Source organism: Thunnus thynnus, chromosome 11, assembly GCF_963924715.1.
Source record: "Thunnus thynnus chromosome 11, fThuThy2.1, whole genome shotgun sequence".
Taxonomy (NCBI): domain Eukaryota; kingdom Metazoa; phylum Chordata; class Actinopteri; order Scombriformes; family Scombridae; genus Thunnus; species Thunnus thynnus.
The window spans coordinates 16,105,270-16,120,187 of NC_089527.1; positions in this window are offsets into that span (position 1 = coordinate 16,105,270).

Sequence of the window (14,918 nt, forward strand, 5' to 3'; positions counted from 1 at the left end):
TGTACAAACAAATCATTAGAAGAAGAATAATGTTAATATGATACAACAATAAAAAAAAAGGCATTTTTGTTTTGTTTTTTTCTCACCACTGGTTACACACTATTCTACTGATCTAGGTGACGGTAACACACCAAGAAATGCAGAAATGCGCTAGAAATGGCTAGAAAAGGCAGGGAAGAAGAGGACTGCTAGTAAGTAACCACAGACGTCAATGATGCAGGTTTCATTCATTCATTTTTTAAATATCAGCTTAGCAGATGTTTATGAGGAAGGAAATGCATTCAACACTTCAAGGATATGCTCGTTTTGGTGCGCAACACTGAATGTAAACAGAAACTTTGGTGATAAACCAAAGAGTAAAAGAGAGCAAATAAATATTTATAAGTGGAGCCAGGTTTTGGAGGAGTTCAGAACAGTTTAACATTGTTGTACAAATTTTCTCAGGCTGTGACTTGCTGTGACATATTTTGTTGCTTCTCCTTTTTTTTCAAGTAAAGATTAGATTTTGTTTAGTCAGATCAGAGTGTGGTGAACTCTTGATATTTAACATCTTGGCTCTTTTGCCTTCATACAGGCCGTCTCTACCTCATGTTGTTCACAGAATTGACAGTCTGTTCTCTCTTGCCGGGTTTGTCTATGTCCACAGTCTCAGTGCCCTCTGCTGTTTCTGGTAGCTCAGCAGGACCAAATAATGCCACTTCTTAAACACCACTGAAGTTGCAGATTCCCAATGATTCTTTGGTTATAATTTGTTTGGTTAAGATTATCTGGCAGTTGTGCTGAGACTGGGTACACAACTCTCCTCCAACTCTTTTTCCCCAGAGAGATTGAATAACATGTGTATCCAGTTACTGTATAGATTTTACAATGAGAGAGAAACAGCCAAACACTAAATGAAAGGCAGAGTAAACCCAGAAACCTCTATAAAACACACACAGACACACAGACACACACACACACACACACACACACACAGAGGTACTCATATATCCACAAGCGTACAGACACATCTATAGGTAATGAGAGTGTGTACATTTAAGACATGTGCACACACACACACAAACACACACACATAATGCATCAAGCACCCACTGGACACATTTAGAGACCTGCAGAAGACAGACGGCCAGGCTGCTGATGTTTTGGTAGTGCAAAGGAAACGCCACAAACAGGAAATTCTCCAGGATTTCCCACAGATCTCCTCTCTCTTATGTGGTGGAAAGCTGGTAGCTAAGGCTTGACCACAAACATGTAAATAGACAGAGAGGTTGTTTTGTTCAAGGAATCCAGGATCTGGATCACACTTGTGCTGATGATTATTTGGAAACAAAATGTACAGTAAGAAACTGCTTGTTGAAACACACTGCTGTTCTTGACATGGGGACACAATCACAAGGATAATACATTTAAGCTATTTCAAGCTATATGATAATCACATCACCTCATAAAATGTTTAGGCTACTGCCTCCAGAGCCACATGCCATATCTTGAAAGATTTTACAGAATCACTGATGATTAGTAAGGCTGTTAAAAGTAGCTCATATTTTTAGTTACATGGTTTAAGCAGAATCAACATAAATAACATTATAGATAGCAGGCAACAGAGTTTTCTTGACCAACATATTGACAACAGTCTAATTTGATCCATCAATATAAACTGGATTCCTTCCTTCCTTCTCGAATATTTGACAAAACTGCAAACCACTCAGAGTATATATGGATGTAGTAGTCACTTATTGTCATTCATAAATGATCTGGATTTCTACCTTTTGATCTTCCTCTTTCTCATTTCAGAAAAGTAGTGTAAATGACATCAGTCTGGGTAAATGTAGCGGAGGTAGACATGCTTTGCAGGAAGCTGCTACTTCAACCTTTTCAAATACATCTTTTCTGGTCATTTCTTTAAATTACCCCTCTCTTCTTTGTACCTTCAAAGAGAGTGAAGCATAAGTAGAGGACTGAGATGTACCATGCAGGTTAAAGTTCCTAATGCTACCAGTCAGACTATGGAGGACCAAGCAGCTACAAAGATGAGGACTGACTATTTTTGTTGTAAAGTTAACATTCACGGACTATGATTATGATTTATGGAAACCAGCTGCTACTGGTAGCTGGTACTGTACAGACATGAGAATGGTGTCGATTTTCTCATCTGAGCGTGATCCAGAGAGAGTGAAAACACCAGCACCAGCATAACAGAAATACACCTGAGAAGATTAAGGTTACGGATATTGAGATAGTCCACTGAATGCCATGTGCTGAACAGTTACAGAAAAGAGGATCTAGAGGTTATGCACTCAAGCTAAAATGTTGGGAACAGACAATAAAACCTCTGGAAAAACTCTTAATGCCCTGCACCTGCTCTACTTTTTCCAAATAACTGAATGAAACAAAAATACCAAAATATGTTTCTGATCCCTGATGAGACACTCTGAGTACTGTAATGTAAAGAAATATATACATTTCTTTGCTTGTGGTGAGTGTGCATGCATTCACTGTGGGTGGTGAGAAGGATTTGAACCTTTAGCCTTAGTGGTGTGTTTGCGTCAAATCCAAGATGTGACCCTAATTGATTAATGAAACGTAATACATTTGAGTAATCTTCAACAGATTTTGCTCTCGGTTTTATGAGATCATCAAAGCTCTGCGTCCACTGAGTCACAGTCTCCTGCCCCTCTGATAAAGAGCACACTTCCCTCCAATCTGTTCTCAAAGAATGACCTTTGAGAAAGCAGCGGAAAACTCCCCGTGGCGAGAGCATGTTTAGATCTAACTAATGCCTCCGATAGGAACGTCCACTCTGTCAAACAAGCAGCACATTCACGACCAGACCATCAAAAGCCTTCTGACTGCTTTTAGCGCAGGCTCTGGAAGGATACTTTTGAAATGCCACTGCTAAAATGTCTTACTGTTACCTGATCACATGTTTAAAATGTCTACACTACTCATCGAATTCTGCATTCTGCACTGGTTTCAAAAAACATTAGTTACCTGAAAGGAGCAATGAACACTAAAAGTAACTGTTAATGTAGCTATTTGAAGGCTAAACAGGGATAAGACAGTTGGAAAATTCAAATAAACATCATCAGTTCCTTGTTGATTGAATAAAAATTAAATACACATGGAACATTCATCAAGAAGTGAAAAGTGTAGATTTCCAGCTGTAGAGGGAGCTTAATCTGCTTTCCGCCTGTCTGCTAGAAAACCAGAGGAACATCAATCCAACTGACACACACACACACACACATCCATGTCCCAGGATGGTAAAATCATTGAAAATGTAAGGGCCTCTCTCTATCTAAATCCATGTTGCTATGACGACCGCCAAGGGGAGGATGTCTAAAACACCGGACTTTGGTTGTGGTTATGTAACTATCTTCAGTCACTCAACCGGTCTAGAATCTGACCAGCTTTTTTTTGCCACCATGATAAAATCAGCACTTGTGTTGTGACTGGAACAAAGTAAAGTTAAGATGTGACACAGATCTGATAATCTTTTGGCTTCTTAAACTGGAAGGAAATCAAGTTGTGTCTGTTTGGACAGCCAAAGAAAGATCTGTGCTGCTAAAAGGCTTATAAATCAGATATGAGGCCTGTTTTGTAGCTGTGAGAGCAGAAAAGAATCAGAGTGAAATAATGAATGAAAAACTAAAAATAAAGGCGAGCATAAAAGAGGCAAATGTACAGAAAGAACAGAAAAATGAGTAATGATGAGTAAACAGACCACAGCCGTTAGGCACCGTAATACAAAAACTATTTAAATAAAGTCTACGCTTTATTGAAATGTGATATATGAGACACATTTTTTTTTATTTTGCCTGGAAATGTTAACCGTCTCCTGTGTCTGCATTACTGCATCAGTATATAGCAATAATACTGCAAGTGAGTGAATTCACACCTCTCACTTGGTCAGCCAACTCTTGGTCAGTATGAATGAGTCCAGTGTTCAGCTGTTTGTCCATTGCTGCCGGTAACAATAACACGGATCACTGATCGCCAGGTACCAACACTGTAGACCATTTTCCTGGCCTGGAAGCACGCACACACACACACACACACACACACACACACAAACACATATTATACAAGCTCACACACCTGAAACACACACCTGGAAAACAGGACAAACACAAACAGACACAAAATTACAATCAACACATAACGAATCAAAAGTTAGTGAGGTAAGTTATACAAGTACTATCGCATGCACATATCCTTGATCCACTGACCAACACACACACACACACAGACACACACACACAGACAGCTGCACAGGTATTAAACATCCCCTCTGCCCTCTGTGTGACCACCTACAGAATAATAACTACTGACACATGGAAACACTTTTACACCAGAAGAACCAGGTACGATATGCACACACACGGAAATGGAAATATGCAAACACTTTTGGGTACAAAGAGACTCACTCCCACATGCTAATCTTTCTGCATTTTCTGCACACAATATGGACATGCCAACACATGCACAAACAAAACCCTCCGGCTTAATCCTGTTTGCCTGCTCCTGGTATGGCCTGACTTGGCCTGGTTTGGTTTGGTTTGGTTGTGTCTTTCTTCTACAAATATGAAGCACATGGAGTCCAGAGAAAATTATTTTCTCTTCCTCTTCAATCTGATCTATTTAACCAAATGCCATGAAAAACGATTAATAATATTAAACAGCTGATGACCAGCAACAATATTCCTGTTGTTAACAGCCATTTGTGTTAAACGTCATAAGATGATGCCACATATCCTACATTATAGTTATATTTTTATATTTATTTTACAGAAGAAAATGAATAAAGAAAAATTAGATAACACTGTATTCTCACAATAGAGACTATGGGACACACCCTGTGCCATGTGATGGTGAATAAAATTGCAGCACAGATTTGTTGGACTCTGAGCTACTCTGGAGCAACGCCTGAGCTGCAGGGCGAGACAGAGCCAAGTATCCAGTTCAGATTAATACCCAGGCCTGCTCCAACACACATACATGTCCACACACACACTCTGAGGTCAAATTAACTAATATTTCTCTTCTTTCCTTCTCTGCTGCTTTTTTTTTTTAATTTGGAAAAGAGGTTAAAAATTTCATGCAGTTTAAGTTCAATTTAATAGTTATGTGGAAATAATTAAAGAAAAAAAGATCTCATGAGGGATTACTGCCTGAAGCCAACATCTGATCCAATGCACACTTCCTTGTCACACTAAATTCAGGGCCAGAGCAAACTGGCCAATTTATTTTTAATTACCAGTAATGCTCTGAGAAAAATATGGGTGGATTATGATACCACCCTGGAAAAATGAATCAGTTTTTCTTTTTTTTTTTCTTTGGAGGCCTATAATAAGAGACATGACCTGTGGTGCATGTCAACATGCACAACTGCACTTGCAAATATACTGCACAGCAGAGACAGACAGAGGTCCAATTGGGTGGACAGTAATCAGATTGATCGCCTTTCCTTTGTCATCACCTTTCACTCCTCACCCCCCTTCGACCTGAAACAGCCATACTGTAATGGAGGAAGTCCATCACACATGAGTCAGGGTCTGTCTACACCAGAGATAGTTCATTTTTCATGAGCAGAATGAACACTAGGTACAGGTCTTAATGGGCGATTGTTCATCACTTTTGAGTTTTATAATTTTCTTTTTTTATTATTAGTGCAAAAAACATTTTTTTATATTGATGAATGTGTCTGAAATATTTCCTTTTTATTGGTGCACCTCCAAAAATTGTAATTGTCAACTTTGTTTGGTGCTTTTAAAGAGCTTTCACTTCCATATAAAAACAGATAATATACCAGGGAATTATTGTAAAAACTATTTTGCACCACAACATTGAGCATAAAACAAAAAAAGGTAAAGCCAATGTTACATTAAAAATAATAAAATGAATTGCATAAACACATGCTTTACAAAGTAATTTTAAAAATATACCACCCAGGAGATGCACACAGTGTTTTCTGAAGCAAAAGGGTCCATAACTGCAAACGCTAGCAGTACCAAAGACAAACTACCGACCAGCCAGGTGTAGTGTTCAGCCAGAAATGGACAGAGACGGCTGCTTCAGAAAACTACTGATACAATATGTATGTGCAGCAATGTGCACCACTACCTAATCATAATATATGTAAGACTGTATGCTTGACTGCATCTTAGGTTTTACTGTCAATGTGCAAATTCTACTTCTTGCTTTCAACCATATTCAAGCTCAGTTCCTGAAGGGCTGAATGGTGGAGGAAGTCATCTGGAGAAATGTTGATGTACAATAAACCAGGCCAAGGTTACAGGCACAGTCATTCCATAAATCATAAGTCAAAGAGCTGCCATAAGAATAAAAATGAGAACTGGTTCTGTGGTGCCCAAAAAGCAAAAAGAAAAATGGTGAATGAATGAAGATAGACCTAAGATCTCACTCTGTGTGTTCAGTTTCACATTTTAATTAAAAACCTAAAAGTTTCCCTGCTTTTTAAAACTTTTAGAGGAGATACTGGGTAAGATGGACCTTTTGGAATATAGACATTTTATCCAACTGTAATTACATTTAACTGATGTCAATAATGTTAACAAGCATAATTCTACAATGCTTGATGTTTGATATTACTATAAATTATTGATCCTATATATAATTTATTCCTGTGGTGATGAGAGCAGTTTATGGAGAAGGAGAAGAAGCCTGTCTGCAGAACCATGATACAGAGTCTCATCATCCTGATCTATTTTAATGTGTGTGTATGTGTGTGTGTATCCAAAAGCAATTTTTGTCTCTTGGAGCTAAAATATTGCAGTAACATTCTTCCTGACAGAGCACATTGCAACTTGGGTTTAAATTCTGCCTTGCTGAAGATGAAACTCAGATGAAGGATGATTATTCTAAGCAGGCCATTGATTCCTGAGACAAACCTTCCTTTCCTGCAGAGCGTGTTGTTTGTCTAAGTGTTTCCCCAGCCAGCGGATATCAAACCACCCATGAGTATGAATGCAGAGTTACACACAAAAGGAGACAACTCTTTCTATCTGAGGAGTACAAATCCGGAGTTACATGATGCTCTTTGGCTGAAATAACAGTTACATTCCCAGACTCATGGCTATTCCAGTGCACACACACAACCAAAAAAAGAGGTTATGTAAAATCTTTTTTTTATCGGTAAAGATAGAAAGTTTCACCCATGGTAACTTGGAAACATTAAACCGAAACTTAATGATTTTAACATACAGATTTTTTTTCTTTCATGCGAACACACACATGCGCGCACATACACCATTGCAAAAAGGCACATGCATGCATGGACACATAAGCTGCACACAGAAGCTACCTTAGGGATTTATTAGGTTCAGAGGTGGTAGTTTGTACTTTGAGGGGCACTTTGAGAGTCACTAATGTCAGAGCTAAAACTAAAATACAGCCTCCGGTCAAACACACCCCCAGACTGACTGTGCTACACACATACACCCACAGTTACACACTTACAAACATGTTTTCTTGCATACACACACCTGTTTGACGCCCATGGCCTTGTCGCTGCTGGCCTTGACACACCTGCAATGTATCTGTTGGCTCAGACGATGCTTTAAGTGGGAATCCATCAGGTTTGGCAGCACAGGTCGCCAGTGTGCGTGTGGGTGGGTGAATGTGTGCAGGACAGGGTGGGTGGGAGGGAGGGGGCAAAAAGCATACAAAGAGCAAAAAGAGAGATGAAACAAGATAAGAGAGCAGGGTGGTTGTTTGAAGTGATTTGGAGTTTGTGAATTGTAAAACAATTGGCCGTGGGGAAGTAACCTCCACTGTGCAATGGTTAAACAATCTGCTCCTTCTGAGAGAAACAGACAAGGACACTTGTTGTTGGACAGACAGCAGACATTCACCCCCAGCAGCACTGTTTATACAACAGAGATCTGAGTTCTCTAGAAGTTCTACAAAATGAGCTATTCGCTCCATTCACAAAGGCAGAGAGACAGCGGAAGAGACCGACATTCCTTCAAAGCAAACCGGGACTGTGACAGATGGACATTCAGAGCAGAAAATATTGGTTCTGTGAAACTGTCTGGTTAAAGAGAGAGGAGGGGTAAGGTGAAGGGGAGAGAGAGAGAGAGAGAGAGAGACAGAGAGAGCACACAATAAAGCAGGCAAGCCAGACAGAAAGAAGTGGAGAAGAGAGCACAAAACAGTCACAGGGAGCGAGGAGGGCAGCGAGATGGCAGATGAAAAATTGCCATTCTCCTCGTGTGCTGTGGCAGAGGTAACAGGAAGAAGTGAAGGAGGGGGAGGTGGGGTGGGGGGACTTAACATCAAAGAAGAAGAGAATATGAGTTTGACCCCTTGCAAGAGAGGCCAAAAGGGTTTGACCTTTGACATCTGTAAAGATACAGTTACATCTGTAATAAACAAACGCACACACATGCACACAGAGTGGAACAAAAACTCAGAAAGTCATTATCTGCCTTTTTTTCAGTTTTCAGTCGCTTTTCCTTCTGTTCTGCATGAATCACTTTGTATCTTTATCTCCCCTCTGTTGCATCCACATATATATCCACTCAGCCTAAACAGTAAATAAAAATAAATGCTTGTCAAATTTGCCTTTTCCACAATGTCTTTCAGCCTGAAACACACACACTTGCAGATAAGCGTGCAAGAGTGTGTTTTGAATAAGTTATAAGTATTGCAGAGGTTTCAGATGGTTTCACTAGACAATAATACACTTGTCTTATCTGCCTAAACCACAAAATAGAGCTACAATAGACACCTTCTCTCTAATTGAGAAAGTGCATGCTGTTAAAATTATTAGTATTCTTCTGCCGGGTATGTTCATTCTGGTAGGAAGTCATATCAGCATAACCATCAAAACTGGAGAGCAGAATACAAAATTGCTCCTAGCAATGTCAACAAAGCTGCATCCACCGACAACAGCTGAAGCTGCTGGAAAAACATTTTTCTCATTTCTTCCTTACACCAAGAAGAAGATATTAAAGTCTGAGAGGTGAACAGTTTACTGGCATGGTGTTTTGGGGTGATTAAATGCACCACATTTAAACTTTTGATGCCTTTTGGAGTTGCCAAAATGCCTAATTCCATCAAGAAACACTGGTTGTATCTTATTAGTCTAACCAAATTATTTCATTTTTCATTTCCTAACCATTTTAACCTTAATGAAAAACAGCATGAGATTAAGGGAAAATGAAGGAGAATTTGTGAGGACTTAACATTACATGAAAACAGAGCTAAAGAAGATACAGTACCACCATTTTAACCCCTTAACATCCATTTCCCTTTCAATTCCCCTTTAAGTAGCTTTAAGGTTGGAAAAATACTTGTTTTCCGTACAACAGGATCACATTTGCATCAGCTTGTTCCAACTTTCCATTTCAACAATTTGATGTTTACACTGTATGAAATAATCAGACCCAAAACTCCAAAATCTAGTTGTCTGGTGTATCATTTTATTCATGTTTCTCCAAAATTCAGCCTTAGGTATTTGGTATATTTAGAGATCTTCAATAGAAATTAAAATAAAATTTTGTGGGTTTGAACAATGTTTGGCTGCACAGCATGAGTTTGTACTGACTGTCTCATTGGTGGGTGTGGGATTGATTCCTTTTACGATTGCTACAGATTCTTCCAAGTCACCTTAATTAAGAACAAGAACCTAATACTTTTTGACTGTCTCTACATCTGTGTCTCTACAACACAGCTAATAAATAATGCAGGGACAGACACTGAACACTTTCGCTTTGGCACTTGGTCCATCCGTTGAAAGGCCTATAAGGACACAGCTAATGGTTTGAACACTGACAGGTATACCCAAAGCCTCTGAAGCAAGCAGCTAAGGCATATCCAGTCAATTTTCTTGAAACAACTTTTCACTACATCAAGGTCAAATGGGAGTCCCGTTGAAAGATAATCAGCTTATCAAAGAACACATCCAGGTGTGGAGTATAACGAGAAAATTACGCACACACACACATACACACAGACACACACAAATCCTGGTAGTTATCTATCCCTCCCAGCTGTGTAACCTGAGTTACATCACAGCTCAGAGAGACACCTGGGTGTACTTTACATAACCCCCCCACACACACATACACACACACACACACACACCGAAAGAGAGAAACAGACACAAGCATGCACACACACGTACTCACAAAAAGCTCAAGAACAAACATGCACACGCTTGACTACATGCACATACACAGAAGTGTAGATGCCTGTGCGCAGGTCTGCAGCAGGCCAGATAAAATTAGGAATACATGAGTCTCGGTGGACTGTGGCTGTGCATCTGTCGAGTGAATCAGTGCACAGACAGTACAGTACCTGGCTAGCTGGCTAAGTGATTCTGTTCGTCTCATCTGTCTCTACATGACCAGACTGGATAAGCAGAGCAATTTGTCTAAAGGAGTCCTGTCACTGAAACCATTGAGGCCAGAGCAGTGCCCCATCCTGGCTGGATAATGAGCAAATGCTGTGAGGTGACAAAACAGATATGGTGAGCATTGGTAATTAACAACATGTAGTTCCAAGATAGTAAAAAGCAAATTTTCCAGAACCTGTTTGAAGGCAGAAGTACAACTTTTTGCTGAGAGCAAGGCATGTGATAGCAAAGAGGCTATAAATGTAATACTGATACTAATTCTATGAGACTAAGGCTCGCAGACACCCTGAGTGCTGCAGCAGAAATCCAAGAAAACCTTCCACTAAAACAAGCAGCTAACAGAATCATGGATTAAAATCCACTGAGTGTGAGTTAGTTGACCTAGTTAATGCCCAAAATGAAATTCATTTATCTTAGGGCAGATTGGACTGTGCTGAGCAATGTAGCTTTAATCCAGAATATAGAATCTGTAAAAACCAAAACAATAATCCAAAGAAATGCATCAAGACAGTTCAGGCTATATGCTTTTAAAATATCCTATTTGTCTCTCTCAATTTTCTCTGTGCTCTGAATGTATTAAATGCATGAAATGAGCTGGCTATGATTTTCAAAATGCCATCCCAGATCAGTGTGGCTATGGTTATATAGGGACAAATGAGTACTTATAGAAGATCTAACACATAAGTCTGTAAAAACACGTAATCAGCTTGCATGATGTGGGTTCCCGGTGAAGTCAAGTAAAGTTTATTTATTTACCACTAAGCTTGTCTGAAAGGATTTTACATAGAATGAATCCTCATTGATCAAGCTATTCAAAAATCAAAGCAAGAAATGCACAAAATAACATATCGTTCAGACATAACAGACCTACATGGTTAAACCTAACTCAAGCACCAGCAGTGTGGCTGAGAGGACGAGGAAGAACATACTGTACAAGATAAAGCTTTTAAGCAAAACCCTGCAGGAACCTTGACTAGAACAAGTCACATATCTAATGGCTGAAGTAGCAAAACATGGCAGGATAAAAAATGAACAATAACAATGAGATTTTTTTTTCTGCATTAATTTACTACACCCAGTGATTCAGCTCATTTTAATGTAGTAAGCATACTGAAAAATTAATAAATGAGGCCCAGTGGGAATGCAGAGATGTGCTGCATACTTAAACAAACACCAGCAGCCAGCATAAACTTAGAGCACAGTGGGCTTTAGTGTTACACATAAGGTCACAATGCAATACCAATTAGACCAGTTTCTAGACTATTTGGGGGCACATCGTGGTATAAAGCAGCAGCTCGAGAACTTGTGTGAGTAATTTAACTGACAGAAAGTAAATAGAAACAATTACAGTTTTCTACCTGCATAGGAGCAAACAAGGGCTGCAGGGTGTGAGGTGATCTGACTTTATCTTCACAGAATCACAGAAAGTTCACACCCTGGTAACAGGCCTACAGTACATTGTGTGAGTGTGTGTTTGTGTGAGTGTGTGTGTGTGTGTGTGTGTGTATGTGTGAGAGAGAGTTTCAGAGTGTGTGTGCTTGGTCAGAGTTTCTGCAGTGAGGAAAGTCAGTGCTGAAAAGCCACACTTCCTTCCTGTCTGAGCGATATCACGGGCCAATGATAACACTCACACACATGCTCACACACACACACACACACACACACACACTCTATTTTCATCTATCGCTTTCTCTCTATTTGAGGGCAGCGCACACAGATTAGACAGGGATGGTCCGTGTGAATGGTACGACCACACAAACAATCCTGTCTAGCGGCCGGACAGCCTGAGAATGGTACACACACTCACCTCCATCCCTCCTTACGTAGAGAAAGAATAGCGAAGAGAACGTTTTTATATCAACATAGAGGGACTATGAGCATAAAACATTTTGTAGCAACACTAATGTCATTACTACATCTGTGCCATTTATATGATGTTATGTGAAAATGTATACATACCATATGTTCGATTCCCTTGACTCTAACAATTACTTGTGTTTTATAAATGAACGATTGTTCTTACTGTCATTAATAGTTGTAGTAGCTGTATTCATTCTGATAATCAGCAGATGTGACTGCTTCATAAAACATGTAGCTTGTGCTTTCAGCTGTTCCGTTATGTACCACTGGAGGCTCGGGGCACACAAAGCAGAGGAGGACATGGCTCACTAAAATGTGTGGGATAAGTCTCCTACAAGCTACTTTGTAAAGCTACAGTTCAAACAGCTGAGAAGAATCATTTTCTCTATCCTCTATGGAGCAGCCCCCAGTGCGTGCCCACAATTATTACGGTCTAAAATAAACAAAAACAGCACATTAGGGTCTTTAAAAAGTGAAACTTTGCCATAAACTCTCTCCTCAAGGCATTCTGTCTTGCTTTTAATTTGTCAGGAACAATGCTGACCTCAGCTGGACCAACTGAGTTACTGCTGTTGTTTACGCTCTTTCATGAAAAGCAGCAGGCATCAGAGAAGACTGAATCATATAGCCGTTCTCCCACAGAGAGGAGTCTGGCGTACAATCAGAGAGACAGACAAAGAGATAAAATGAGGGTTAGACAGGCGAGACAGCAGACGGTGAGACAGACAGATGTCACAGTTGTATGGACAGGTAGGCAGACTGGTCCATAATGGCATTTGAGAGGTGAAAGAGAGACAGATGGTTAACAGACAGAAAGCAAGTGAGACAGACGAGCAATAGACAGACTAAAGCATCCTACGCTTAATTAATTAGAGAGCGAAAACACTGCGGGGCTCTCGGCTGCTTGAAAAACAGTTTAAGCGTGTAACATCCCCACAACAAGACACCCACACTCAAAAACCCAGACACGTGCAACAGCAAGCATGTACACACACACGACAGAGGAACCTTGTATCACCTCTTTCCACAGCTTTTCAGTTGAGGAGAGACTGAAGAAAACAGGGATGAAAGAGAGCGGGGAGGAAAGTAAATGAGCTGGGCAAGAAGAGGAGGGGAGACAGCAGTGAGAGGAGGGGGATGGGGAAAGAGAGAAATTGGAGAGGAGAGGAGAGGAGAAGAGAGGAGAACAAAAGAAAAGGGATGCACGGAGCAGCAGGATGAAGTGAGGATCAAACGTCAGAAGATGAGACCAGATGAGGTAGAAATAGATGATAGGAGAGGAGGAGAGAAATGGAGTGTGCTATGAAAAAAAGAGAAGGATACAGAGAGGCAGAGAGTGGAGGAGGGCAGATTAGATGGAAGAAGGAGAGCCAAAAAATAAGAGTGCAGTGGAGAGGAGAGGAGAGAGGAGTGGAACAAGCGAGGCGCAGGCAGATGAGAAAAGAGGAGAAGAGAAACTGGAGACGCTGTGACCTCACATGCTCGGCAGCAATGATGCTGTGAAGATCATCTCAAGGTTGTTAGATAAGAGGGAACCCATTCAGACAGAGGAGCAGGAGTGGTGGGGGGTTGACGAAGGAATTGGGGAATATAGGAAGAAGACCAACAGGAGAAGGGCAAGGAGTAAGAGAAAGAAAGGCAATGAGATATGTATATAAAGGGAAAAAATGAGGAAAAGGGGGATGAGAAGGAGGCGAAAGGAACTGTGAAAAGACAAGAGGAGGAAAGTGGAATAGTGTGAGAGAAAGAGAGTGATGAGGGCCGCGAGGAAAATGACTCAAGTTGCTATGAGGCATGCAGTAGTGTGTAGTGAGTGTGTGTGTGTGTGTAGATACATGTATTGAGTATGAGGCAGGCATGCATGAACATGTGCACCGTGTGTTTGTATCAGCGGACATGCAGAAATACGTGAGTGTGCGTGCAAGCATGCATGTGCATATGCGGCAGTGTGTGTGTGTGTGTGTGTGTGTGTGTTTGTGCATGTGCATGCCTTGGCAGGAGTGATTAAGTACAATGAGCCAGTCAGCCAATAAACAACTAGGCAGGCTGTGTTCCATTCCTTAATGAGCTCCCCTTATCTGTTATCCTCCTCTCCTCCTTCCATGCATCCTTTATTTACCGTCCTTAACATTATCTCATTTACTCTCCCTCCCATGTCTCATTATCATTCATCTTGCATCCTCCACTTCTCCTCCTCTTTCAATATTTTCGTGCTCAACTACTTTTTTAGTTTTATTCCCCCCCCCCCCCTCTCATTCCCTCAATTCCCTTAGAAAGAAAAAAGCAGGAAGAGATGACATTGTCACGGTCTCTCAGGCTGTGGGATGCAACGCTAGCATGGATAATTTGCTCAAATCAGAAGCCTGATCTTGTGGACGTGACCAGAGTCAGACAGTATCAGATCATATACTGGAAATAGTATCACTGAACGCTTGATTTTTTTTTTTTTCTTTAAGTAATGAATATCTACAGTCTTCGCATTCAAGATGTGTAATTACTCCCTGTTCTGTTTCTCTTTCATGCTAATTTCTCCTCCGTTAAGTCGTGTGACAACAGTGCAACATGGGCAAGTAGCCACAGTAGTCATTGCTGCAAAACAGAAATGACTATCGACTCACTGACTCACTGGGTTTATATCAGACTTAGAAGAAACCAGCATTATTTTAATATATTAGTG